Genomic DNA, 26,972 nt, shown 5'->3' on the forward strand with positions numbered 1-26,972 from the left:
CATATCTCACTTATCATAAGTTGAATTGGTGCCAAGGGAAAGGCACATGGAATATGGTGTGAAACAATATAACATGAAGGCAAAATTTAGGTCTCCATAAGTTCCACAACACCTGAGTCAAAGGAAGAGGCTTCATAACACTATGACTAAGTGATCATTCAGTCTCTTCGCATCATGGCTATTGTGCTTAACCTTGAGTTTAGTGGGATGGATGAATTTGCACTCATTTTAGTATATATATCACTTATTTTTCACTTGTTTTTCCTCCTAAAGGGCCCCACATACCAAAAAAGGCCCAAAAAAACCCCAAAAACATTAAAAAACAAGAGGTAGGGATCCATCCAACAAGAGAAAACAAAAATATCTAGTTTTTGTACTTGCATATATACACATGTGTTATATGTGAGTCTATGCATGAAGCTGGGTTACACTTTTTGGCAAGAAAGGGCGCATTTTGGGTGTAAAACAACAACTCAATCAAGCCATTTTAAGTGCTTTATTGAGCAAGCTTTCAACCATTGATCGAGTTGTTTGAGGGCCTAAATATAGCTCGATCAAGCATTAAAACAAACCCTTGATCAAGCTCTTGTGTAACCCGAGGTTATTTAGGAGCTTGATCAAGTCTTAAAGGTAGATTGAGCATCCGTTTAACCACATTAAGGGCTCCATCAAGGTTTTCTTAAACCCTTAATCGAGTTATTTGAATTTTATAACTCAAGTGCTTGATCGAATGTTTTAAGTGCTTGATTGAGCTCTTGTGGTCATAAAAATCACAATTTTAGTATCCCTTTTGTAGATTTCTATGCAACACCATCTTTTACCCTAATGGACTTAGGGCGGAATTTGTCCTTAAGTTGAGGAGTTGATCATGTTGGATTCGTGAAGGAATCCTCTATCCAATGACATATGAGTTTCACATTTTTGAATTCACGTGATATTTTTCATGTAATTTCTTTTAACAATAATGTTTGAAATTTTTTGGATAGTTTCCAAGGGGTTGAATAAAAAATCAATAACATAAAATATACACAATGAAAAATTTTCAAAAAATACTAATATCTCATTTACGAGGCCTTTTCAAAAGGGTATTCTTGGTTTTTCAATTTATTTGAATAGTTGAAAATAAACATACGTGAACATGTGTCTGAAAAATGCAATTGAAATATTACTTCGCCAAGTTTGAAAAACAATAAAAAATATATTTTTGCATAACTTAGTTCTTTCTGTGTAGATCATATATATATATATATATATATATATATATATATATATATACACATTTTAGACTAAGTTATGCAAAAAGAATACACACATACCTCTTAAGATGTGCGAAGATTTGCAAGGAAAAACATTTCATTTAATGAAAAATTGACAAATCATCCGACACTAAATTCATTTTGCAAAAAATATCATTAGGGCAACATCATAATTCTTTACAAATTTCCTTTCTACCCCGAATCAAAATTCATAACTCTTATTGAATTTGAAGGAGCTTCAATTTGAGAAAAGAGTAACATTTTGAAATTTGATCACAACATTTAGCCCATAAGTGTAACTTATATTCATAAATTCACCAATTAATTAGATATATTTCAATTTTAGTTTTTCTAACAAAGAGACATGATTGTAAAAGCAATACATGATCTTACCTCATGGATGGTTCGGTATTTTCATTTATGCATTGACAAAATTTTAGAATACTAACAATTAAAGCCAAGGAATTCTCATGAGGGGCCCCTTGAAAAGTTGTCTTTCCCATATGAATTGAGTGAGTTCTTGATTCACATTGGTTTTACTATATATTTTCAATCCTTTGAATTGTGAATAGTTTAACCGAAATTAGAATACTACACTACTTAGGTAATCTCAACCAAAATCCCTTGTGGTGGCCTTGGGCCCCTCCCTTTCAACATGTATCCTATTGTCATATATGCAACTTTAATATCTTGAAAGAGTTAGTGATCAGAAAGGGCCAACCCCTCCTTTAAACTGCATGGAGCACTCGTTGTTCCATTAAAGTGGTGTATGCCAACTCACTCAACTTATACTATTTACAAGATAAAAGATATGTTCCTACTCAAAAGGACCTTCATAACCGAGTGGTAGCTTGCTTGCTTAATTATCTAGATTGAAATCTTAAACCAATACATAGTTAAAATAACAAAACTTGCATTAGTCCACCCAACATCTCGATAATATTATTTTGGAAACCAATTACCCTTTTTCCATAGCTATAATAGCTTACTGAGGGGATGGAATTGAGACTTGAAACCCCATTTTTATACACAACTACCCAAATCATTTTCTTAGTGATTTTGATTAGTTTTAGGGTAGTTTTAAATCCATTTGAGGTGAAAACATTTTGTATTCACAATGTCTAGTCATGTTAAATCGTGTTGCTATAGCTTTCCTAAGTATATTGTAATCCTAAATTTGATAATTTTACACAAGTTATTCACTATTTAATTGGTTTCAAACTCAATAATTGAACTCAGTAATAAGTTTAGACTATCTTTCCAATGTCACAAGGAAGTGAACATCTTTTTGTTCACTTATTTTAGTTCACAAGTTTGAAAATCAACAAGCTCATTCTTGCAACTCCTTCCCAAAAAAAACATATTGTCCTTTTTGGCAAACTAAGCAGCTAAGGGAGGACAATATCTATGCTGGGCGGTCCTAATAGGGCTTGCACACAAGTCCTCCACCTCTCTTTCTTCCCCTTTTCATCACCTTAAAGACAATACCATCTAAGGTATATGTAGCTTATGCCTTGTGCTAAGTTACCAAAGAGATTGTAATTGGCCTCACTACAAGATAAGTGGGATTTGTCTCAATAAATAATTTTTTATTATAACAAGCACTAAGGGATTTATTAGTACTTCCACATTTTAAGTATTTTATAAAGCTAACATCATTCTACCTATTCATATAAGAATCCTAGTAATGAAAACTCCACCAGAAATTCAAGAAAAACCTAATGATACACAAAATTAATCAATTTATACCTATGTAACAAACCAAATAACAAAATACAATAGGAAAAATGAAAAGAGGACTATGGAAGATATGAGAAGCTTGATAATCCTTAGATAAAGTCTTATATTATATAAAATTTGTTGAAGGTAAAAATTCTTATTCACTACAAAATTTATTAAAAAAAATAAAGTTTGAGGACATTTATGAATGACATTTTCCTAAATATGTTTTATTTATTTATTTAAAATATATATTAAAAATTATTATAATTTCTTAAATAATATGTTTTTTTATTGTTTTGAGTTTGTGGTTTTGAAATCTTAAATCTCAATTTTGTTTTTGTATGCACTCTTTTTTCTTGAATTTTTGAATAAAATAACTTATTTTATGGAAAAGCTCATTACTAAAAATCAATTCTATATGCATTTTAATAAAATTGTCTCTTAAATATTTATATGGCTTACCATTTCAGGTTTTCTTTTTAATAAATTTTTAGAAATTTCAGTTGAATGTATAATCTTTTATTTAGAACCAATAATTCTTAATATTACTCTTTTGAATATAAAATCAAATTATGGATATTTTAACATATAAATGGATATAAATTTTCATTTACCATTAGATAATCATCCCAATTTGACTTACACGGATACCACTTGGTGGTAAAATTAATTTTATATAGATATAATATGAAAATGAAATTCAATTCAAATTTTAGTGGATAAATATATATGTTTTTATTGGAATTATAGATTTATATTTACTGCCTAACAAAATATATGGTAATAGAATGACTTCACAAACGGTAATAGAATGACTTCACAAACGTTATTATCATACATATGAAGTAAAGAAATATACATATGAAGTAAAGAAATATTGGAAAGACATAATTGATCTATTTATATATAAATTTTAATTGTAACTCTCAAATTTCAATATGTTTTTGATTGAAATTCTGAAATTTCAATATGCTTTGAAGATAATGTTTTGAGTATTTTTTACTAAATTGAGTTATAAAAATAAAAAAATATATTTAGATTTTAATTATTAAATAGATATTTATGTGAAAATAATTATAGAGAATAAATTTAATGAATAAAAAATCATTAATTAAAAGAAATATTTTTTTTAAATTAACCATTTACTATTATATAATTATTATATTATTATTGATCGAAATTATAATAAGTAAATAAAATTAAAAGATTTATATTATTATTGTTGAAAATTTAATATTTAATATAGTTTTATACATCATTTTATCATAAACGTATTTAACATATTATTTGGCATGTTGATAATTTATTTATTTATTTATTAAATTTCAATTTGTAAAACAACTATTGACATATATCTCAAACACATAACATTTACTATTATTTGAAATCCTATTTAAATAAAAACACACACACACACACATTTCTCATCATAAATTTTTATTAAATTTCAATTGGTAAAACAACTATTAACATATATCTCAAATACATAACATTTACTATTATTTGAAACTAATTGTAACTCTCAAATTTCAATATGTTTTTGATTGAAATTCTGAAATTTCAATATGCTTTGAAGATAATGTTTTGAGTACTTTCTACTAAATAAAGTTATAAAAATAAAAAAATATATTTAGATTTTAATTATTAAATAGATATTTATGTGAAAATAATTATAGAGAATAAATTTTATGAATAAAAAATCATTAATCAAAAGGAATAATTTTTTTTGATTTTTTAAATTAACCATTTACTATTATATAATTATTATATTTTATATTGATATGTCTATTATTGATCAAAAATTACAATAAGTAAATAAAATTGAAACATTTGTATTATTATTGTTGAAAATTCAATATTTAATATAGTTTTATACATATTTTATCATAAACCTATTTAATATATTATTTGGCATATTGATAATTTATTTATTTATTTATTAAATTTCAATTTGTAAAACAACTATTGACATATATCTCAAACACATAACATTTACTATTATTTGAAACCCTATTTAAAAAAAAAAAAAAAACAAAACAAAACAAAACAAAAAACAAAAAACAAACGCGCTGTAACATCCCTTGTGAAAAGTTAATGTTGGTAAATAGTAAAGTAACTATGAACAAGGACTTTATTTGAAAAGTATATAGCTTTGTTGTTAGTATTATGATAATTAAAAATTGTGTTAGTACTGTTTGATTTGAGTATATGATTAATCATGGTTAGTAACTGTGGAGGCAGTTAAAAATAGAACCCTAACTACCTTCAGGAGGTAGTTGAGCCCCAGAGGAAAAAGGGGAAAGATTGCCAAGTCTAGTTAGGATCAGATGGCAGAGAAAGAGAAAAAAGAAAGAAACTATGCTATGTCTGGTAGTGATCAGATGGCATAGGAAAAAGGGAAGAAATTTTCCTGTATGCGCTATGTCTGGTTAGGACCAGATAGCGAGGTCTGGCAAAGCCAGTGAAATTGCAGTCAAGAGGGTCTGCAAGTGCTTGGGGGTGGAAGATCGAGAAGAATTCTTCCTACGGACGGGTGGATTGACAAGCATTCCATACAGGTTTGCGGCTAAACAGGTATGGCCTATTAAGTTAATTAACTGAGAAAAGACTTTATTAATCTGTGGTGAGTAAATAGAACAGAGAAAGACACTCTGCTTATTTTATTAAAAACACTCTCTCTGTGCTCGGTAATGACCGTGTCTTAAATTCAATTCAAGAAAGCAAGCGTTGTATTTATATATGCAAAGCAAAGAACTCGTATCACAGTCGGTCAAACAAGTATTAAACAGATAGGATTGGTTATTCCTAAGTTGTAATTTCTAGAGCAGGTAGTATTTATAGTAACCGGAAAAGAACGAGCAGTAACAGCAAAGATATGTCTTCTATTCTGGATTTAAGTAGCAATAAACAGAGGAAAACTTAAACTATTACACCAGCATGAGCGGCCGAATAACTCGAAAGCCGTTAGAAGAAAACTCTGGTGTGATAACAGTATCACTGCCAATGCGCAAGTAAAACACCTGTCTGAAGCTATATACAGCACATATATATACAAATATAACAAGTAAATCATCTCTCTGAAGCTATATACCGCATATATGTAAATACAACAAGTTAAACATCTGCCTGAAGCTATATTCATGCATTAACAAATATAACTTACAGGTTAAAAGATTCCTGTTCGTATAATAAAGGAAAGAACAACATATTAAACATGTGTGGAGATATTTGCAAAGATTCAAGCCTTGGGATATCACCGCTGCAGGGCGTAAGCGTATGCTTAGCCGGCAGGGCACCATGGCCGGAGACAAAACCAAGATCTAACCTCTGCAAATAATCAAAATAACTGACAAGAATTCGAGTGCGACTCGTATGGAAAATGAGTTCAATAAAGCCTGTGGAGACAGCGGTGCATACCGTGAATAATCTTAATACATAAGTCTTAGCTGTATCAAAACGCCGTAACACAAAACAAGTTTGCAGCCGAAACAATAAAGGATTAACATTATGAAACCATAACAGTATTTGACAAAAAGAAATGTCCGTAAACCGGCGAGTACCAGATTAAGACTGTACATATATACAGTTAACCGGCAAACTGTGCCTGTAAGGAGAACCGCTTGAATCTGAACTTTAAAAAAAACAAAAGAACTAGATATAATAACCATTAAACTAATAACAATGGATCGTGCAATTTCTCAGTAAGAAAACCCTGGACGCATGGCAGAGGAATGAATTATGAGAACAAGAGCCTCAGCATCCCTGTTCAGTGGAACAGAGGTTTAGCCATTGCCCTGAGAAAAGAATCGAAAGCAGAACCTATGGGAAATCACCCACTCTTACCTATGGCAGGGCGGCTGAAGACGGTAGAGCCAGACCTTGTTCCAATGTCGGCTGGTCGCCGAAGCGCTCCCTAAAACATTAAGTCAGTTAACGGTGAACCTTATTGAAATGACTGAGAACAATTGCAAAAAAAAACAAATAACAATGGAAATAGTTAGGCTGGAAATCATGAGGACTAACTTGAAACTACTTTACCTGAACCGAAAGGAGTGGCCGCCGTAGGTCATCATGCTCTGACTGAGGTTGTAACCCTGATATGGCAAAGAGCTATCCAAGACTTTAGCAGAACGCAGTCGTGCCAAGGACCTCGGCAGCATACAGTCGCTCCGGGATGGAAACAATAACAAGTCGATAATGAACTGGGCCTTAAATACTTAGAGCAAAACCCTGCCTCGTGGCATAGTCTCGACCATCGATCTGACTGAGTTTTCCTTCCACCGTCTGATCGGTAAGAAGGACCCGAAAGCAATATGAGCGCGAAATGGGAATACCGAGGTACTCGGCCTCATAACCTTTGGAGTCTGGAGTCACGCCACCGCACATGGCAGTGCAAAGGCTGGCCATAGATCTCGCCAGGTGGACGACATTCAACAAGTAAGCGCTGTAAGCGATAGGACACCACCGCACCCGCGTTTCAAAAGGCAACTTGGTGCATCCCAAGGTAAAGGCCATAAAGGTCGCATTTAAGAAGATGGCAGATCATAGTACTCGGGGCTTACCGAGGCTTCGAAACCGTTGACCGCTTCACTTTAAAACTAATATAAGTGTATACCTTTTAATAAACGGGTATGGGGTATCGATTAACAATGTATGCATGTAACCAGAGTATGACCATTACAATAAGTTGAATGGAGTTGTATTCGTGCTTGTTAGAATGTGTGTGCTGGTATATTAGATACACATATATGTCGAAAGCATGGAGAAAATTAATATAAGGTGTTATATGCATGTTATTATGTTATTAAGTGCACATATATGTCAAATATACGGAGAACATCAATACAAGGGATATATGCATGTTTTAATGTAAGTTGGTGAATAAATATATACCAAAAAAAAAATTACCTTTGTGATAGAGTGTGACACGCGCACACACACATAAATTTCTCATCATAACTTTTTATTAAATTTCAATTGGTAAAACAATTATTAAGATATATCTCAAATACATAACATTTACTATTATTTGAAACCCTATAAAAAAACAAACACATACATACATTTCAACTAAAGTAAAGGAAATATTAAGTTAACTAGTAGCGAAACAATTTAAAGATGATATATAATCATAATAATAAGCTAAAAACAAATAATTTTCAATTGTTTATGTAAACTAGACCCTCAATGGGGCACAAATTTTAGCTTACTTGTTGGAACATTTCCATTTTAATAGCTCTGGTTTGATTTTAGCAACATCTTGCATTTTGCATTAGAATATCAAGCTTTCTCTCAATTATAGCATTGATATTGGGCATGGTCTTGATCTAGATCTTTGAGTCTCATCATTATACATATCTCCATTCACATTATCATTCCTTTTGGGACGTCAATGCTTCTTCCTTGCTAGTTCATTGTCTAAGAGACTTTCTTCCATAAAAACTAAAACATTGAAGACATGAGTGCTAAAACATTTAAGACATAATTCTCTAAAGTCAATTCCTTATTTCTCATTGAATTTAAATGATCAATTTTCCAATATTATAGACCCGCAACTTCCATAAAAGTATAATCATTTAGATTGAAGGAAATAATTCATCAACATTTCAAGTGGATAAGCGCAAAAGAATAAAGTAACACCTAATTTTTAAAGGATATTAAATTAAAATCTAATCTTAAACGCATACTTATTCAATCCTGAAAGTAAAATGAAAAATAAATTCCTATCATATCAATGCTCTTAATAATTCAATGCTCATTTATTAGTTAATAATTATTATGCGTTTGGAAGTTTGAGAGATAGATTAATGGATAATCACAAACATTTGATGCTTAATTCATGTAGCATGTGAAAATTTGTTAAGAGCTCCATTACCCAATAAATTAGCCATTGAACTTCAATCTTTGATGCTTCCTGGAGAAGAATCATCACCATTTAAAGCTCAATGTTACAACTATAATTGATTTTACACCATTAATGATTATATATTAATGGAATTGTCTTTTTAGGAGGATATTATTATGATTATGGTTAAAGTTCAGTGAAATTTTAATTTAAATATTATTATAATTATTTGTTGGAATGAGGTTTCTGTGATCCATATTAAGTATGAAAAAATTTTCTATGTAAATCACATTATAAAATATTTGTTCACATGTTTCGAACTAACGAGAGTGTGGTTCAACAAGTTGAAGAATCAGATCATGGCTGCATTTTAATAGGGAGAACAAATCTTCCAACAGCTATTTTAATAGGGAGAGCAAATCTTCCAACAGCTAAGATTGACTAGGAAATAGCTACAAGCCACTGATGATTATATTTGACTTAGTAACAGCTAACTTTGACTAGACAATTAGACTAGACATGGCCTAAGGGATAAAGACATAGAAAAATATTTATATATTATTAAAATATATTTTGGGTTCTGAATGTTAAATTAATGATTTTATGAATATTTCATTTTAATATTATAATGCTTAACTAACTTATATTAAGAATAGTTATAGGAATGTTAATAAATAAGTAAAAAGTTACTATATTTAAGTTAAAATGTTTAATAGTGATTAATATCAATAATAGTGTGTATCTATTACCCTAATATCACTATAACTGTAATACTAATATTATAGATTTAAAATTATATTATTATTATCTAATAGTTAATAATAGTATTATCCTAATGTTACTAGTGAATTGTATAACCTATCAGTAGAGCCCAATAATTAAACATGTATATTTAATTTATCTAATAAATTTTAGATTAATAATCATTTATAATCCCATTATGATAGTCATAAAAGGGGTCATCAAATAAATCTAAGGGAAAGGAACGGATGGAAAATTATAACAAGACTAGTAGGACAAAAACAAAAATTATGGACTTATAACTCCTAAAACTTTGACATTGATATTATAACTTTAATTATTATAATATTCTTACTTAATAGTTAATAATAGTAATGTTCTTCTTGATATTAATATTGTATAACTTATTAATAGAGCCTATTAAATAAAACTCAAATCATTCTAATAAACTCAAAAGACTGGTAAAAAGACGAGAAAAAAACCAATTAGGAGGAGAGGGGAGCGATCCAACAACAGTTGATCTTCGACCAGTTATGTCTATTGAGATTGTTTGGTATTTTTTCAATCTCAATTGCTTCTCTAAACTTCGAGCAGTGAAAATGCAAAACCTTCGCAATAACTTAAGCCTCTTCAATACTTCTCTAAACTTCCAGTAGTGAAAATGCAAAACCTTCGCAATAACTTAAGCCTCTTCAACAACCATGATACTTAGTTGTCTCAGCCAGGCCAGAGCAAAAGACCGGGTCCTCCCCTGTTTTAGGTCCGAAAACATGCATGGCTTCGAGAGATCTATTATTTCAACACGACATTAACCTAAACCAAACACGATAAACATGTGTCTATTTTATTGAAACCAAGGGAGACCGTTCGGAACGTCAACATAAAATCAGAGTACAGAGAGTCGAGGAGTCGGAACAGCCACGAGTTCATAAGCCCGGGGCAGTGTCAGTCCATTAAACCTTTCACTCATATCCAACTCCTGCCCATTCATCTTCCCCGGGAGCCTCCAGTTGAAACAGTGCAACAGCTGCCCCATCCCAAACTCTACAACCAACATTCCCAATTGTTGTCCGGGGCATCCTCTCCGTCCCGCTCCAAATGGAATCCAGTCAAAGTTCTGAACATTTACATCCACCTCTTCCGCCCCAGTTTTTTCTTGCATGAACCTCTCTAGCTTGAAACTTTCTACATCCTCCCACGACTTTGGATTCCTCCCAATCGCCCAAAGGTTGAGCAGAACGCAAGTGCTGTTGGGGATTTTTCTGTCAAAATCCCAAAAACAAAATCACAGAGACAATGCTCTGTTTCAAACGCACGGGATCTTTAACACCGCGGAAACTAAAAAAAATTACTTGCAGCTTACAGACAGAGTTTACACACACCATATATTTCTACTCATTAATAAAATCAACTGCTATTACAAACATCTTCCTCTCTCTTAGAGGGATTCACAAAACACTGCTTCAGATGCAGTTCCAAGAATAAAACATTCAAATTGTTACAGAACAACCAAACCCTTTTTAGCACTGCTGTGCATTCCTTTTTCTTTGTTATACTACGCTGCTGCGTATTACATACATACACCTGTGCTGCTGCACTTATATTTTACTTCGCACTGCTGTGCATTCACTAATTCAATTACATTACATCGCACTGCTGTGCATTACCATTCCTCTTCTACAATACACGAAAAAAAAACATTACATATATATATATATATGGCAATAAAACAAAAGGACTTACATACGTTTCCACTTGCCATGCTTCCGTAAAATGAATTAAATGTTTTTACCAGCATTTACGAGTTCCCATACTCCCGCTGAAATGAAATTAAAAACTTCACCAAAAACTTACCAACCCACAGTAAATAGCATTTACTTTTTTACTGACATTTACTGGCGGCAAGTAAAAATACTTTTACTTCACGTAAAATTTCATTTAATGTTGGTCCATACTTCACCCATTGACTTTATTTAAATCGCATCGCAGAATCCCATTTGGTCGGAACACAAAATTTGGGGCACACACAAATGATGCGATCTGCGATATGCGATCGGATCGCATCGCATCATTCCGGAGGACTTAACGCACAGAAGTTTGAATTTGCGATCTGCGATCTGCGATGGATCGCATCGCAAATAAAATGAAGTTTCAGTTGAAATTACAATTTCAACACTCCCCTTTAATTTCAACTGCTGGGCATTCAATCATACCCAGACATTTCCTCAAAAATTCAAAGCTCTTCTGATCCAGTGGCTTGGTCAGAATATCCGCAACCTGTTCCTGAGTGCTGCAATGTTGTAAAACAATTTCTCCATTGTTCACCAATTCTCTGATGTAATGGAACCTTGTATCAATGTGTTTCGTTCGCTTGTGAAACACAGAATTCTTGGACAACGCAATAGCTGAGCTATTGTCACAAAAAATAACTGTTGCTTTTTCCTGCTCTTGGCCTAAGCTCCTCAACATTCTTCTCATCCAAACTGCTTGACACGCTGATGCTGTAGCTGCCACGTACTCTGCTTCTGCTATAGATAACGCCACAATTGGCTGTTTCTTGGAAGCCCATGAAATGGCTCCTGAACCCATATGAAAAACATAACCGGAAGTGCTTTTCCGATCATCTACACTTCCAGCCCAATCACTATCAGTGTATCCAACCAAATCTGAATGTTCTGAGACATTATATAAAATTCCAAACATTTTGGTACCTTTGACATACATTAAAATTCTTTTTGCTTCCTGCCAATGTGCATCCTTTGGCCTCTCCATGAACCTGGAAATTAAACTAACAGCATACATTAAATCAGGCCTAGTTGCTGTTAAATACATAAGGCTGCCCACAATGCTTTTATACAAACTAGGATCAAAATCCTTGCTGCTGTCCTCTCTGCTGAGTTTTAATCCCATTACCGTGGGAGTGATTGCTGCTTTGCACTCTTGCATATTAAACCTGCTCAGCACTTCATTTACATATCTTGTTTGAGAGATAAAAATTCCATTTTCATTTTGATCTACTTCTATTCCTAAGAAGTATCTCAACAAACCCATGTCAGTCATCTCAAATTCCTCTTTCATGACTGATTTGAAGTTTTCAATGAGGTAGTCATCATTACCTGTAAAAATTACATCATCAACATACAAGACAACAATTAAAATCTTTCCATCCTTTTCTTTGATGTAGACGGTGGGTTCTCCCTCACATTTGTCAAATTCATTTTCCAGTAGATAGGAGTCTATTCTACTGTACCACGCTCTTGGTGCTTGCTTCAGCCCATAAAGAGCTTTCTTCAATCTGCACACTTTGTGCTCTTGGCCTTTCTTCTCATAGCCGAGAGGCTGTTCAATGTACACCTCTTCTTTTAACACCATTTAGGAATGCTGACTTCACGTCCATTTGGTAGACTTTCCATTTGTTTTGAGCTGCTATGGACAACACTGCTCTCACGGTTTCCATTCTTGCAACCGGTGCGAAAGTCTCCTCATAGTCTCTCCCATACTGCTGTTTGTACCCTTTGACAACCAATCTTGCCTTGTGTCTTTCAATTTTGCCTTCAGCATTGCACTTGGTCTTATAGACCCATTTTACTCCAATGACTTCTTTACCTTTTGGTAGCTCAACCAAATCCCATGTCTTGTTTCTTTCTATGGCAATGATCTCCTCATCCATAGCTTCTATCCATTTCTTATCTTTAATTGCATCTTCGAAATGAATAGGATCAACAACATGACAATACAAGGCAAATAAGGAATTCATTCCTTCATTATAAATGTCACTTAAGTTTCCGAATTTCTTACCTCTTTCACTTGGTGTGCAAGTGCTTGAAGATGCACTTGAATTTCCTCCTTGTGGTGTGCTTGGAGAAGCACTCTCATTTCTCCTCAAGGGTGTTCTTTGTTGTCCTTGTGTTGGCGCTGCTGTTTGGGGATGCAGTTCAGCCACTTCCTCTTCATCTTCATCATGAGACAAACAGTTTTTAACATTAACTGTTTTCTCTATGCTTCCATCCCAAGCTTCCTCCTCAATGAATTGAACATCTCTGCTGACAAAAAACTTCTTGGTAGATGGGATATACAACTTGTAGGCTTTGGATTCCTCACTGTATCCAATGAAGATGCATTTCTCCCCTTTGCTATCCAACTTCCTCCTTAGCTGATCTGGTATGTGTGCATAGGCCACACATCCAAAAACTTTCATGTGGGTGACTCCTTGCTTTCTCCCACTCCATGCTTCTTCCGGCACTTTGTTCATCATAGCTTTTGTAGGACACCTATTCAAAATATATGTTGCACAGTTCACAGCTTCAGCCCAATAATCATTTGGCAAATGCTTTGCCTTCAACATGCTCCTCGCCATATCCATAATGGTTCTGTTCTTCTTTTCAGCAACTCCATTTTGCTGTGGAGTGTACCTTGCTGTAAACTTCTTGTGAATTCCATTTTCCTTGCAAAAACATAAAAATTCTTTGGAGATATACTCACCTCCTCTGTCAGTTCTCAAAACTTTAATGCGCAGCCCACTTTGATTTTCCACAAGTGCTTTGAAATTTCGGAATTTTTCAAACACTTCTGATTTGTTCTTCAAGAAATAAATCCAAGTCTTTCTTGTAAAATCATCAATGAATGTTAGAAAATATTGGCTGCCTGCTAGTGATGAATTTTGCATTGGTCCACACAAATCTGAGTGGACAATTTCTAAGGGTGTTTTTGCCCTTATGTTTTTTCCGCTTGGAAAACTTTCTCTGTGTTGTTTCCCCAATATGCAACCTTCACAAAGGCTGTACGGTTTCTCTATCAATGGTAATCCTCTTACCATCCCTTTTCTGCTCAACAAGTTAAGACCTCCAAAGTTGAGATGTCCAAATCTCAAGTGCCACAACCAATTTTCATCCTTTGGCACACTTTGGAGAGCCTCTTGGGAAACTACTGCCATTACATCTTTGTTTTTCAAATCTGCCCTTATTCTGAGAGGGAACATTATGTTCCTCGTCATCTTCACTTCAGCAATGCATCGCTTGCTGGGTGGAATATCCATGATGGTGCATACATCATTTTGAAAGAAAACATTGTAACCCTTTTGAACAAGCTGTCCAATACTTAAGAGGTTACATCTCATTCCGGGGACATAGTAGACATCTGCTATGGTTTTCTTTTCACTTTGCTTTGTAAATATTTTAACTTCTCCTTTACCCATAACAGAAATTTTGCTATCAGTCCCAAGTGTGACTTGTGACTTCACACTTTGATCTAAAGCAGAAAACAAAGCTATGTTTCCTGTCATATGGTTGCTGCAACCAGAATCTAGAAACCATATATCTTCACTATTTGTTTCAGCCATGTTACAAGATAACAATACATTATCTTGGCTGACATTTTCTCTAGTAATATTTGCACTAGAGCTATTATTCACATCATGCTGCTTCTTTCTACATTCACTGGCATAATGCCCATATTTTTTACAGTAATAACATTGGACATTGGATTTTTCATACCTTTGTCCTTGAGCATGATGTTGTCCTCCTTGTTGGCTGCTGCCTTGGCCTTGGTTCTGATTTGGATTGCTACCTCTTCCTTGAGCATTCGCTGGACTGTTCCTTCCACCTCTGTTCTGGCTTCTGCCTCTTCCTCTCTTGTTTCCTCTGCCTTGACCTCTTCCTCTTCCAAAGGACATTTGGGTCTTGAAGGCCTGCTCTAGAGATGAGTTTTCATTTCTACTCAACCTCTGTTCATGTGTAATCAGTGATGCATGAAGCTCATCAACTGAAAAGTTTGAGAGATCCTTTGTCTCTTCTATGGTGGTGACAATCACATGGAACCTTGAGGGTAGGCACCTCAATAGTTTCTCCACAATCCTCCTTTCTTCAAGTATCTCTCCATGAGATCTTATTTGTGTGACCAAACCAATTACATGTGTGAAGAATGAGTCAATGTTGTCTGACTCCTTCATGCACAGATTCTCAAAATCTTTTCTCAGCAATTGTAGTTTTGCTGTCTTCACTCTCTCCATGCCTTGATAGGCTATCTTGAGAGTTTGCCATGCATCTTTGGATGTCTTAGCTTCTGCTAACCTTGGAAACACGCTTCCATGCACTGCTTGATACAAGAAGAAGAGGGCTTTTGAGTCCTTCTTCTTGTGGCTCTTTAACAGATCCTTCTCTCCCTGAGTTAATGCATTAAACTCATTTTCATCTGCTGGTTGTTCAAAACCATCCTCAACTATTTCCCATAAGTCTTGGGAAGCAAACAAGGCTTTCATTGTTATTGCCCAATAGTCATAGTTTTTACCATCAAATAATGGGAGCTGCATGCCCATGCTATTGCTGGTGCTTGTGCCAGCCATTTTTGCACTCTCAACTATGCTTCAAAATACAGTCAAGTATTTAAGAGAAATACCTTGGATTCTCTTGCCTGAGTCTTCACACTGCTGGAGAAGTTGCTGCAATAAGAATCCTTCCTTCAGCTTCTTTGAACCCTTCAAAGAGCCTAGACTAGCTCTGATACCACTGTTGGGGATTTTTCTGTCAAAATCCCAAAAACAAAATCACAGAACACAGAGACAATGCTCTGTTTCAAACGCACAGGATCTTTAACACAGCGGAAATTAAAAAAAATTACTTGCAGCTTACAGACAGAGTTTACACACACCATAGATTTCTATTCATTAATAAAAGCAACTGCTATTACAAACATCTTCCTCTCTCTCAGAGGGATTCACAAAAGACTGCTTCAGATGCAGTTCCAAGAATAAAACATTCAAATTGTTACAGAACAACCAGAACCCTTTTTAGCACTGTTGTGCATTCCTTTTTCTTTGTTATACTACGCTGCTGCGTATTACATACATACACCTGCGCTGCTGCACTTCTATTTTACTTCGCACTGCTGTGCATTCACTAATTCAATTACATTACATCGCACTGCTGTGCATTACCATTCCTCTTCTACAATACACGAAAAAAAACATTACATATATATATATATATGGCAGTAAAAAAAAAGGACTTACATACGTTTCCACTTGCCATGCTTCCGTAAAATGAATTAAATGTTTTTACCAGCATTTACGAGTGCCCATACTCCTGCTGAAATGAAATTAAAAACTTCACCAAAAACTTACCAACCCACAGTAAATAGCATTTACTGTTTTACTGACATTTACTGGCAGCAAGTAAAAATACTTTTACTTCACGTAAAATTTCATTTAATGTTGGTCCATACTTCACCCATTGACTTTATTTAAATCGCATCGCAGAATCCCATTTGGTCGGAACACAAAATTTGGGGCACACACAATGATGCGATCTGCGATCTGCGATGGATCGCATCGCAAATAAAATGAAGTTTCAGTTGAAATTACAATTTCAACAAGTGCCACCAGGGATTTCATAGCCCGATACACTGCAATCCTCCAAAGATAAATAGAGAATGGCAAGAGGCCGTGGTGGGTGGAGTCTAAGCGTTTCTTTCACCACAGCTTGTAAATTAACGAGACAAGGCAGATCATATTCTTGTACCATACGCTCCATTCCAACCACGCGCTCCTCCTGAAGGTTCTTCAGCCATGGCGGGTTTCTCAGCACTTCGGACATTCCCCACTCTATCGCAGTCGATGACGTGTCCGTTCCCGCGGCGAACATATCCTGCAAAGACAACGTACACCAATCTCTACTTTTTAAAAGTCATTGAAATTGAATGTTTTATTGTGAAAAAACATTTGACTTACAGCAATGACGCCTTTCATATGTTTTCGTTTAATTTGGAATTCCGTATCATTATCTGCACAGATTGCAAGCAAAACGTCCACAAGATCAGGGGTGACGTTGGGTCATTCCGCGCAACGTGTTCCTCTAGCACATTGTTGAAGAAATGGTCTACCGTCTTGTGTATTCTCTTAAATCGCCGTCCCAAACCTTGCAAATCCAGCCACGCCAAGTATGGTATATAATCTGCGATATTGAAAGTACCGGCTAAAAGAAAGCTTTCTTTGATGCTCCCAGTTGACCGTTGGTCCGAATACTTTCTGCCGAAGGCCATCCTGCAGATAATAGAAGTCGCAAGTGTTGACACAGCTTTGCTAATGCTTACAGGAACATGAGAGCCCTCGCTTCTGCAATAATAGAACGAATCATAGCCTGACACTTCCTCTTCTCTTATGAAGCGGAAGGACTCCAAGCGTTTGGAGCTGAGCAACTGTAAAACGCAGATCTTAGGCATTTGTCTCTAGTAAGGACCATACGGAGCATAGCCCACGTTAGAGAAATTATTCGACAAATACTTAGCAGCCATGGATTGAGGTCTTCCAGCGAAAAGGCGATCATTATTCTTGAGAAATTCCTTGGCCATATCTGCGGAGGAGACGACTAGGGTGAGTGCAGAGGACCCCAGGCGCAGAGACATGAGAGGCCCGCATTTGAGAGAGAGAGTTGCTAGGGCTTGGTGTGGAAGGTGTCCGAGCAGGAGGTGTAGGTTTCCAAAGATAGGCAACGGAAACGGCCCCGGTGGCAACCTCCGTTTTCTCACTTGGAACAAGAATGCGCGTGACACCGCCAATGCAAGTAGGATAGGAAAGGAAAATTTTATACAAAACTCAGCACATTCCAGCACTGGCCGCTCAGAATACAACAAATTCGCCATTGCTAGCAAATTAGCCACCCACAACGAATGAGGTACTCCGCAGGCTCGTCACATATATACATAACGAGAATTGGATCTGGCACTGGCACTCCTAAGGTGAGTTGTCTTCCGAGCCTGAAGAATTGTCGGCCTCAAAAAAATCTTGTAAAAGTAGTAGTTTTTGAATGGTGTTTTTGATAGTTATAAAAAATTCAGCACCATAAAAAAAAGTTTAAAATACATTTTAAAATTTAACAACTATAAATTAGATTTACAAAAATCTTTATCGAATATTACTACAAAAATTTCCATAAATTTCTAGCTATTCCTGAAGTAGACTACGGCCTCCTGAGTTTATGTTCGAAAGTATATTGTAAAATGATGTGATTGACCGTAACTCTGCACCTGTAAACCAGCCGGAGGAACCGCATTTTCAAATAAATAAATTAATGTAACTAACTTCGTAAGTTTCATACGCACACACTGCCTAATAGAAAGGTATGACGACCTTCATAAAATTAAAGATATTTTGTTCACTAATACCGCCACATTGTCGACATTTTCAATCTGCCACGAAACTGACAAGAATTCTTGTCGCCCTTTTATAAGACAAGAATCTCGGGAGTAGATGTCCTCTTTTGCTGAAAGTTGATTAATATATGGAAGTGGGGTAATTGTTTTAACAGTTAAAAGTAGCTGGAATTTAGGTAAAAAATTTCAAAAAATCTTGAAGATGTCGTGTTTGAATCATGTTTTTGATAGTAGAAATAGATTCAGCGCCATCAAAAACATTTTGGACACCTAAAATTATGAATTTTGACAGTGTTTAATTGAATTTACAAAAATCCCTGCGAAATTTTTTCAAAATATGGCCGAAATTTCCCCAACTTTTCAGGGCAAAATGCATAATTTGTAGACTACAGCCAAAGGTAAAGTTTCCAAGGAAAGAAGAAAATCAATGGTATCTAATAAGTATGGTTTGTCAAGTATGTTTTACTTAATATATATATGATTTTACGGTCAATTCATAATATAAAGATGATTAGAACATAATAAAAAAATTGATATGGGAAATGTTTTTATTTTTTATTATTACTATTTTTACATAGTTAAAAAAATTATTATAATTTAGTTGCCAAATAAGTAATAGGGATATTTTTATTACTATTATTTAAGGTAAATTACATTACCGATAATTATTAGCTAGTAGTCTGTAAACTTTGAAACGGGAACTCTTGCCAAAATACCTTGAAAAAACATCAAAACTAGTGCTAAAAACCAAAAGTGTGTATACTGGAATGATGGTTTTTTTAGGCTCAATTTTGAACATGTTTTAAAAATGGTAGTGAAAACGAATTTTTCATGCAAAAGACACTCTGAAATCGAAAAGTGTTGATACTGGAACAATGGTTTTTTTTACCGTCAATTTTCAACATTTTTAAAAAATTCCAATAAAACAGAATTTTTATGTGCAAAAAAAATAGTTGTTTTTGACAGAAAAAAGCACACTAATGTTTTTGGTAGAATAACATTTTTTTTCCTAAGTATAAATTCAAAATGTTTTAGTAATGCCGATAAAGATAAAATAATGGGATCTGAAATGCATTAAAATTCTATTAGTTTTCATCCATGTTGTTAAACATATAATAACATCACACTAAAGATCACTAAAATTCTAATTATTTTCAACCATAACATTAAAGATACAAAAAATTTGGAAAATTTTCAACCATAAAATTAAAAAACCATGACATTATGAACAAATTACATGACTAAATTAATCAAAATGTCATTATTTGTAGATTGAATGAAACATACATTATATCTCTAATTTATTGTTTCATTGTAGATATTCTAAACAATAAAAATCATCATAATTGAAACATATAATCCAACAACATAAAAATGACTCATAACTTCTGATTTAACACCATATGGAAATCAATTTTTTTATTTCAAGATATGATGCAAACATCAGTTATATAAACTGTCTTAGACAATTATTCAAAATCACTCATATTTTCTTGCACGCCATCAGAATTCACATCTTCAAATGAATGACTGGATGCAAACGAAGATGTCCCATATTCTTTTCTTTCATCAGCTAGTGCCCCATCTGAGTCCATATGCATGCCCACCATTTCAGGTTTCAAAATTTTTTGAGATCTACGACTGGTTTCAGCAGACTCCCATCTCAACATTGTTCCTTCTAGTAACAACCTTTTCAGAATCTCTATCGTCTTGAAGTGAATAGTTCCTCTCTTAGTTAATTGAAGTCATAAACATGTATGTAAACATCCTCCAATTTTAAGAGGTCTGTGCGGCGACAATTTATATTTGTACCCTTTATTTTTCTCTTTCCACCAATTTTTTTTATCAACTACCATCTTTGTCTTTTACACACCATTGAATGGGTGTGTATTTGTGGAATACCAATGTACTTCAACACCTGTAACATCTTCACTTTCTATAAAGACCTTTATAACCTTAGCAACCCAGAATGGATAGCCATTGAGATCTCCATCTGCTAGCACTACGATCATGTAACCCTCCTTAATATCATGTACTGAACCCCTATAAATGTCTTCCATGGCTTCATGTTGTACATGAGACATTTTGGAACCAATATACATCTCTCTTTCCTCTGACTGTTAAGAATTAATAATACCTTGAGATTTTTGTTGTTCAACAATGTTTCTTTCCTCATGTTCTTTTGACACAATTTGTGGCCAAATAAATGGATTTTTCAGAGGTACATCTTCATTTGTTGTTCTTGAAATGATATCACTTTGATTATTGAAAAATGACTCCCACCAAACTATATCAGCGATGTCAAAGTACTCATATGTATATCTAATACATTTTTTAATTTCTTCTAGGCAATCAGAATAATTTATATCTCTATTCTATCTGCGTGCATTATGAACTTCACCAACTGATTGTAATAAAAATATTTTTGATGCAAATATTGGATGATTTGGAATGAACTTCAAAGATTCCAAACCTGATGACAGTGCCCATTCTACAGTAGTTGAATACTTCTTTCCCATATTAGTGTTTTCCCATCAATTTTTTTGATACGAAATTGATGTTGGAAGTTGTTGTCATTAATTTTTTCAATGCATTTCTCCTCACCATGCGATTCCAGAATAAACCTTCGCATGTGAATAGTTTCTTCCAACACATCAAAAGTAGGCTGGCATGTATGATTTCTTAATACATTCAATTAATGATGGCAAGCTCCTAGCTTCCTTCCTCCTCAACGTGACTGAAAAACGACTGAACATCTGATCAATATGGTCATGAGTGTGACCAACAAGAAGGAAACCAACCTTCAACAAGAAGGAAACCAACCTTTACTGCTGAAAAATTCTCAGTTCAACAAGCATATTTAGATATCCAAAAACAACTTGATTTTTGTTTTCACGGCAAGTATTGTCCAATTGTAGATACATAACTTCAGGAATATAACCAGAGCAATGAGAAAGCACATCATGAACTATGGTTATTGTTAGATTTTCATCATTATGAATATTTGGAGCTGTGAAGTACAGCCTTCGCAACATTTTCCCATTGAATACCATACAATCGACCAAGTGATATTGAATAAAATTTTCCTCCTGTAAATTTTTGGGTGTGCGAACAAAATGTGGTAAAAGTGTTTTCTTCTAGTCCATACCATCAATTATCAAACCCAAATATTTATTCGGATTATCATAACACTTCTTTCAATGCTTGTACAACTTTTTCCTTTCACTTGTTTGTTGTTTGTGATGCTCCTGAAGTTCTTTGACAGTGGAATATACACAACATAAAAGAAAGTTATTAAGAAATACGTTTTCATAGTTGATAGCTATACAATTTTAAAAGTTAAAGTTATGAATCCTTACCTCTTTCTAACCCTTCATATTTATCCCTTTTTTATTTAAGAGAAGCACGTATTGTTAGAAAATTATATATTATGGAGCAATGGAACACATAAAATATTGCAGAAATATAAACACAGAAAATGCACAAAACAAGAGAGACATAGATATACGTGGTTCATCCAGTTTGGGCTACGTCCACCCCGAACAGCCAGTCCTTCCATTCTATTATCCAGAAAAATGAAGAGACATAACCTACAGCAAATCCGCTGTAATATCCTCTGTTTTCTCTCACAAATTCACCTCTATGTTTCTCGCTCACAGAATACACCTCTATATCTCACCCTCCAATACAATGCCCTCATACAAAGAGAGGGGTTGCTTTCTAGGGCAAAAAAGCCTAAACTAAACATAAGTTCTACCGCCAGATCATCCGCCTAATGAATGGCCCAGATTGACTAGAAATTATTATACTTTTACAAGGCAATTTTACATTTTTTTTTAGCTTCGGGGGCGCTACCCCCGAGCCCCTGCCGGGGAACCGCTGGTCCCCAGACCCCCCAGCCGGGGGGGATCGGCCCTCCCGGACCCTCGCGGGGGGGACAAGTCCCCCCCGCACCCCCCCGCGTGGAGGGGTGTACAAACTTCCTGGAGTATACATCCGGCTGAAACAAAGACCTCTTAACAATCATGCTCCACACACAACACGTATACTACAAATCCCCGTCCTTGTATTCTTAGGAATATGGACATTGTTGAGTTCTTTCTTCTACACCTTCACAAAATATTGATATGTAATAAATCGACCATGTCCCTTAGAATCTTCTGCATATTCTTTGTACAAGTTGTAGATTTCTTGTCCTGAAAAATTATCTGGAATCTGTATTGTCTCTCTATTTGGCATACACTCTCCATGCTTTGAAAAGAAATGTTTCATCCATGACATTGTAGTATTTGATAATGGCCCAAACTGTCGTTTATGACATACTTTTGAATAAAATGTGGGATCCTTTTCCAAATTTTCTTGGATTCTTGAGAGACGAAAATTACCCATCGAATGAAACATTTTGAAGTCCTCTCTATAGATAAATAAAGACCCAATATGATAATCATAACCTGACAATGTAGATTGCGTGCACCCAACTAAATATGAATTTTACATGCTTTTATTCATTGACAAAAATATCTTCCTTTTCTCTAATGCAAATTTTAAATCCATATGTTTTAAGCAATATTTTTGACAACATTCACTTGAAATGAGAATGTTGATAGAACTTTTTCTCGTCAGACATTCTGCTCTACCCCTTGTATAACTAGAACATCTTGGATTGATACGAAAATGATTGCTCCTACTCCTCGACACAATATTTCCTGGCAACATCTTCATAACTGGATCATCATTCGTATAAGCATTTTCATCATCATTCTAAGGAATTTTATCCTCACTATGATCAAGTGTGCTTTTGAAATACTGACTTGGAGGATATTATTCATCTTTCCCTTTTTTAGTGCTACTGTCATAGTCCTTAGAATTAGGACTCAATGGAAAATTTGACTCGATGTTTATTGGATATTCTTCCTCATGTGCATTGTGAGTGCTACTCTCATAGTCCATAGAATTAGGATGACGTCGAAAATGTGACTGTTTATTTACCGAAAAATCTACATCATGTTCTTTGTCACTGCTACTCTCATAGTCCTTAGGATTAGGACTAAGTGCTTCATCTTATCCTTCATCACTACTGCTCTCATAGTCCTTAGGATTAGGACTAATTGGAAACTGTGACTCTTTATTTATTTGAAAATATTCATCACTATTACTCTCATAGTCCATATGACTAGGGCTAAGTGGACACCATGACACTCTATTCATTTGAAATTCTTCATCGTGTTCTTCATCAATGTTGCTTTCATAGTCCATAGGATTAAGACTAAGTGGACATTGTGACACTCTATTCATTTGAAATTCTTCAACATTGCTGCTCTAATAGTCCATAGGATTAGGACTAAGTGGACACCGTGACAGTTATTTATTTTGAAATTCTTCATCATGTTCTTCATCACTGTTGCTTTCATAGTCCATAGGATTAGGACTAAGTGGACACTGTGACACTCTATTCAGTTGAAATTCTTCATCATGCTCTTCATCATTGTTGCTCTCATAGTCCATAGGATTAGGACTAAGTGAACACTGTGACAATCCATTCTTTTGAAATTCTTCATCATGATCTTCATCGGTGCTGCTCTCATATTCCATAGGATTATGACTAAGTGGACACTATGACACTTCATTCTTTTGAGATTCATCATCATGCTCTTCAACACTGTTGCTCTCATAGTTGATAGGATTAGGACTAAGTGGACACCGTGACACTCCATTCTTTTCAAATTCATCATCATGCTCTTCATCACTACTACTCTCATAGTCCATAGGATTAGGACTAAGTGGACACCGTGACACTCCATTCTTTTGAAATCCTTCATCATGCTCTTCATCATTGTTGCTCTCATAATCCATAAAATAAAGACTAAGTGGAAACTGTGACTCTTTATCTATTTGAAATTCTTCATCTCATCTTTCATTAGTGCTTCTCTCATAGTACTTAGGATTAGGACTAAGTGGAAGAATTGACTCTCTATTCATAGTGGAAGAATTTTCGTTATATTCATCAATATGAATAGAGTTGTTACGCGACGAAGATGTTGATGCTTCACAAAGCGAAACTTTACTATCAAAAGAATCCATCCCTTTCAAATAGAAGAGGTTGAATGATACAAATACAGACTCTCCTGATGACAATATATAGCTTAAAGAATGAAAATTTCCCTCTAAAACTTTTCACCAAAATTTTTCCCTTCAAAAATTTCATTTCATCTATTTCCCTCCATATTTTCTTCTACAATTTATTGAAAAATTTTAATTAATTTTTTTTATGAAATAAATCTTTAAAATTAAAATTGTAAACCAAATCTTCTACCTAAATTAATTTATTACTTAAACTATATAATATTTACTAAACAATTGAATGTTTTTTTAAATTTTTATTATACCTTCTAAAAAAATTAATCTCACATTCACCGTGTTGTAAAACAATTCTGTAATGTTCGCTTTATCATAGTTTCCTATTTCACCATAACAAAATTAGCATGTTAAAATTTATAAAAACAAATTAATCCCACATTAACCATACAGTAAAACAATTTCGTAATTTCCCCTATATAATAAATTTCATTATCACTATTCATCACATCACATCAAGTTTTTCCAAGGTTCGTTAAAAGACTTGGAGTGAATTTGTGGAGCAGCTACATTGCTATCAACAACATATTCAATAGAGGATTATCGCATTTGAAAGGTTAGTTAATTTTTCTGTTGTGCAAATTTTAAAATTAAATAAGTTTAATGATTTTTTTTTTAGAAGTCAAAAATTTTCGTGGGACAAATTTACCCACTATGTCTGCAGTGGGCATGGTGGGCCTGATCATGCTCCTGGCGGCCCAATGGGCCCGTGACTTAGGGGCAGGGGGGCTGGCAGCCAGCCCACCGCAGCAAATCCGCCCGCCACCCCAGCAGGTCGTTGGGCCACCAAGGGCGAAGGCTGACGGTTAGCCTCTACACCACCTGGGCAACCCAACGACTCGCCAAGGTGGCAGACCAATTTTGAGAATTGGGTTGTACCACCGGGGTGGGGAAAAGGGTTGCGGCCAGCCCTCCGCCCCACCTCGGCAGCCCAACGATGCATCGGGGTGGCGGGCAATTGGGCCACATGGGTGGTGCAGGGGGGATGGCGCCGCAGGGGTTGGGTGGGGTTGGGGAGGAGGCGAGTGCGATTGGGGTGGGGAAGGGGGGCAGTTGTTGGGCCACCAGGGTGGGGTAGGGGGGCTAGGCCCAATTGCCAGCCCGGGTGGCCAGCCGATTTCTGGGGTGGGGTGGCAGGGTGTTGTATTTTTTAAATTTCTTATTTTTTTTTTTAAATGGTTATGTTTTACAAAATTAATTATCATTTATCATTTTGTTTTTTAATTTAAGTTATTATTTTTTTGTAATTTACTGATTTATATGTGTCTTTTTTAAGGAAAATGGCATCAAACAAGATTTCTGTGAATCTTTCTATACCAAAAATTGTTAAAGGTGGATCTTCAAAAAACATTGTTGAACGAACTAAACCTGAGCTGATATCTACAAATCTTTCAAGTGCCTCAAATGATAAGAAGATGATTTCATACTATAAGAAATCAAAAGAAGTGAAACTTCCAGCAAATGTCTGGTATGTGAAAGAAAGAGAAAGCCAAGATGTGTAGAGATATCTATATGTTATATACCTAACGATAATGGAATTTATGACGTGTTGGGAAAGGCCATATACATGTGTTCGGTACCAAACAGTGAAGTTGTTTACATACTTACAAAATTGCCCAAGTCACATGAAATGATTAAATACCAGTTATCATATTCATTGTATGACGCGATAGAGGTATCTACAAAGTTGGGTAAACAAATCATAAATGAGATGAAACAAAATATCGTAAGTATTGTTATTTATATTTGTGTTTTGCATTCTTGTAACTGCCTCATTATATTTTTATAACTTTTTTTTCATTGACATATGATATTTTGTTTGGCATAATTCTGTTGAAAGTTATTCAATTATGTTGGGAGGCATCCCTTTCATAGAGCATGAAATTATGAAAGTTGTCAATAGTTTCTACTCAGTGTCAGAAGAAGAGATGGCAAACAAGAAAAATGTAGTAATTCATGATGCTACAGAACTACATCAAGGGATCAGAAAATAAATAAATAAATAAAATAAAAAATAAAAATGCCTCTAGTGGATAAATATAGCAAAGGTAGATAGGTTACTTTTGAATATGAGGAAGTTGAAACTGACACTGAAGAATATGTTGTCATTACTGAGGATGACATTAGAA

At 34.7% G+C, this 26,972-nt stretch overlaps 1 long non-coding RNA gene and 1 pseudogene across 1 annotated transcript; both read right to left on the reverse strand.

The window, feature by feature from the left end:
* Window positions 1-6,372: 6,372 nt before the first annotated feature.
* LOC149233179 (uncharacterized) lies at window positions 6,373-7,144 on the reverse strand. The gene is made up of 3 exons (XR_016247603.1): window positions 7,017-7,144; window positions 6,822-6,891; window positions 6,373-6,740 (listed from the first exon to the last, which is right to left on the reverse strand). It is a non-coding gene; the product is annotated as an uncharacterized LOC149233179 (long non-coding RNA).
* Window positions 7,145-10,450: 3,306 nt separating this feature from the next.
* Window positions 10,451-18,198, reverse strand: LOC149233180 (cytochrome P450 71AU50 pseudogene; annotated as a pseudogene).
* Window positions 18,199-26,972: the final 8,774 nt, after the last annotated feature.

Source organism: Pinus tabuliformis, chromosome J, assembly GCF_031772625.1.
Source record: "Pinus tabuliformis cultivar Carrire ecotype Pingquan chromosome J, CPIR1, whole genome shotgun sequence".
Classification (NCBI taxonomy): domain Eukaryota; kingdom Viridiplantae; phylum Streptophyta; class Pinopsida; order Pinales; family Pinaceae; genus Pinus; species Pinus tabuliformis.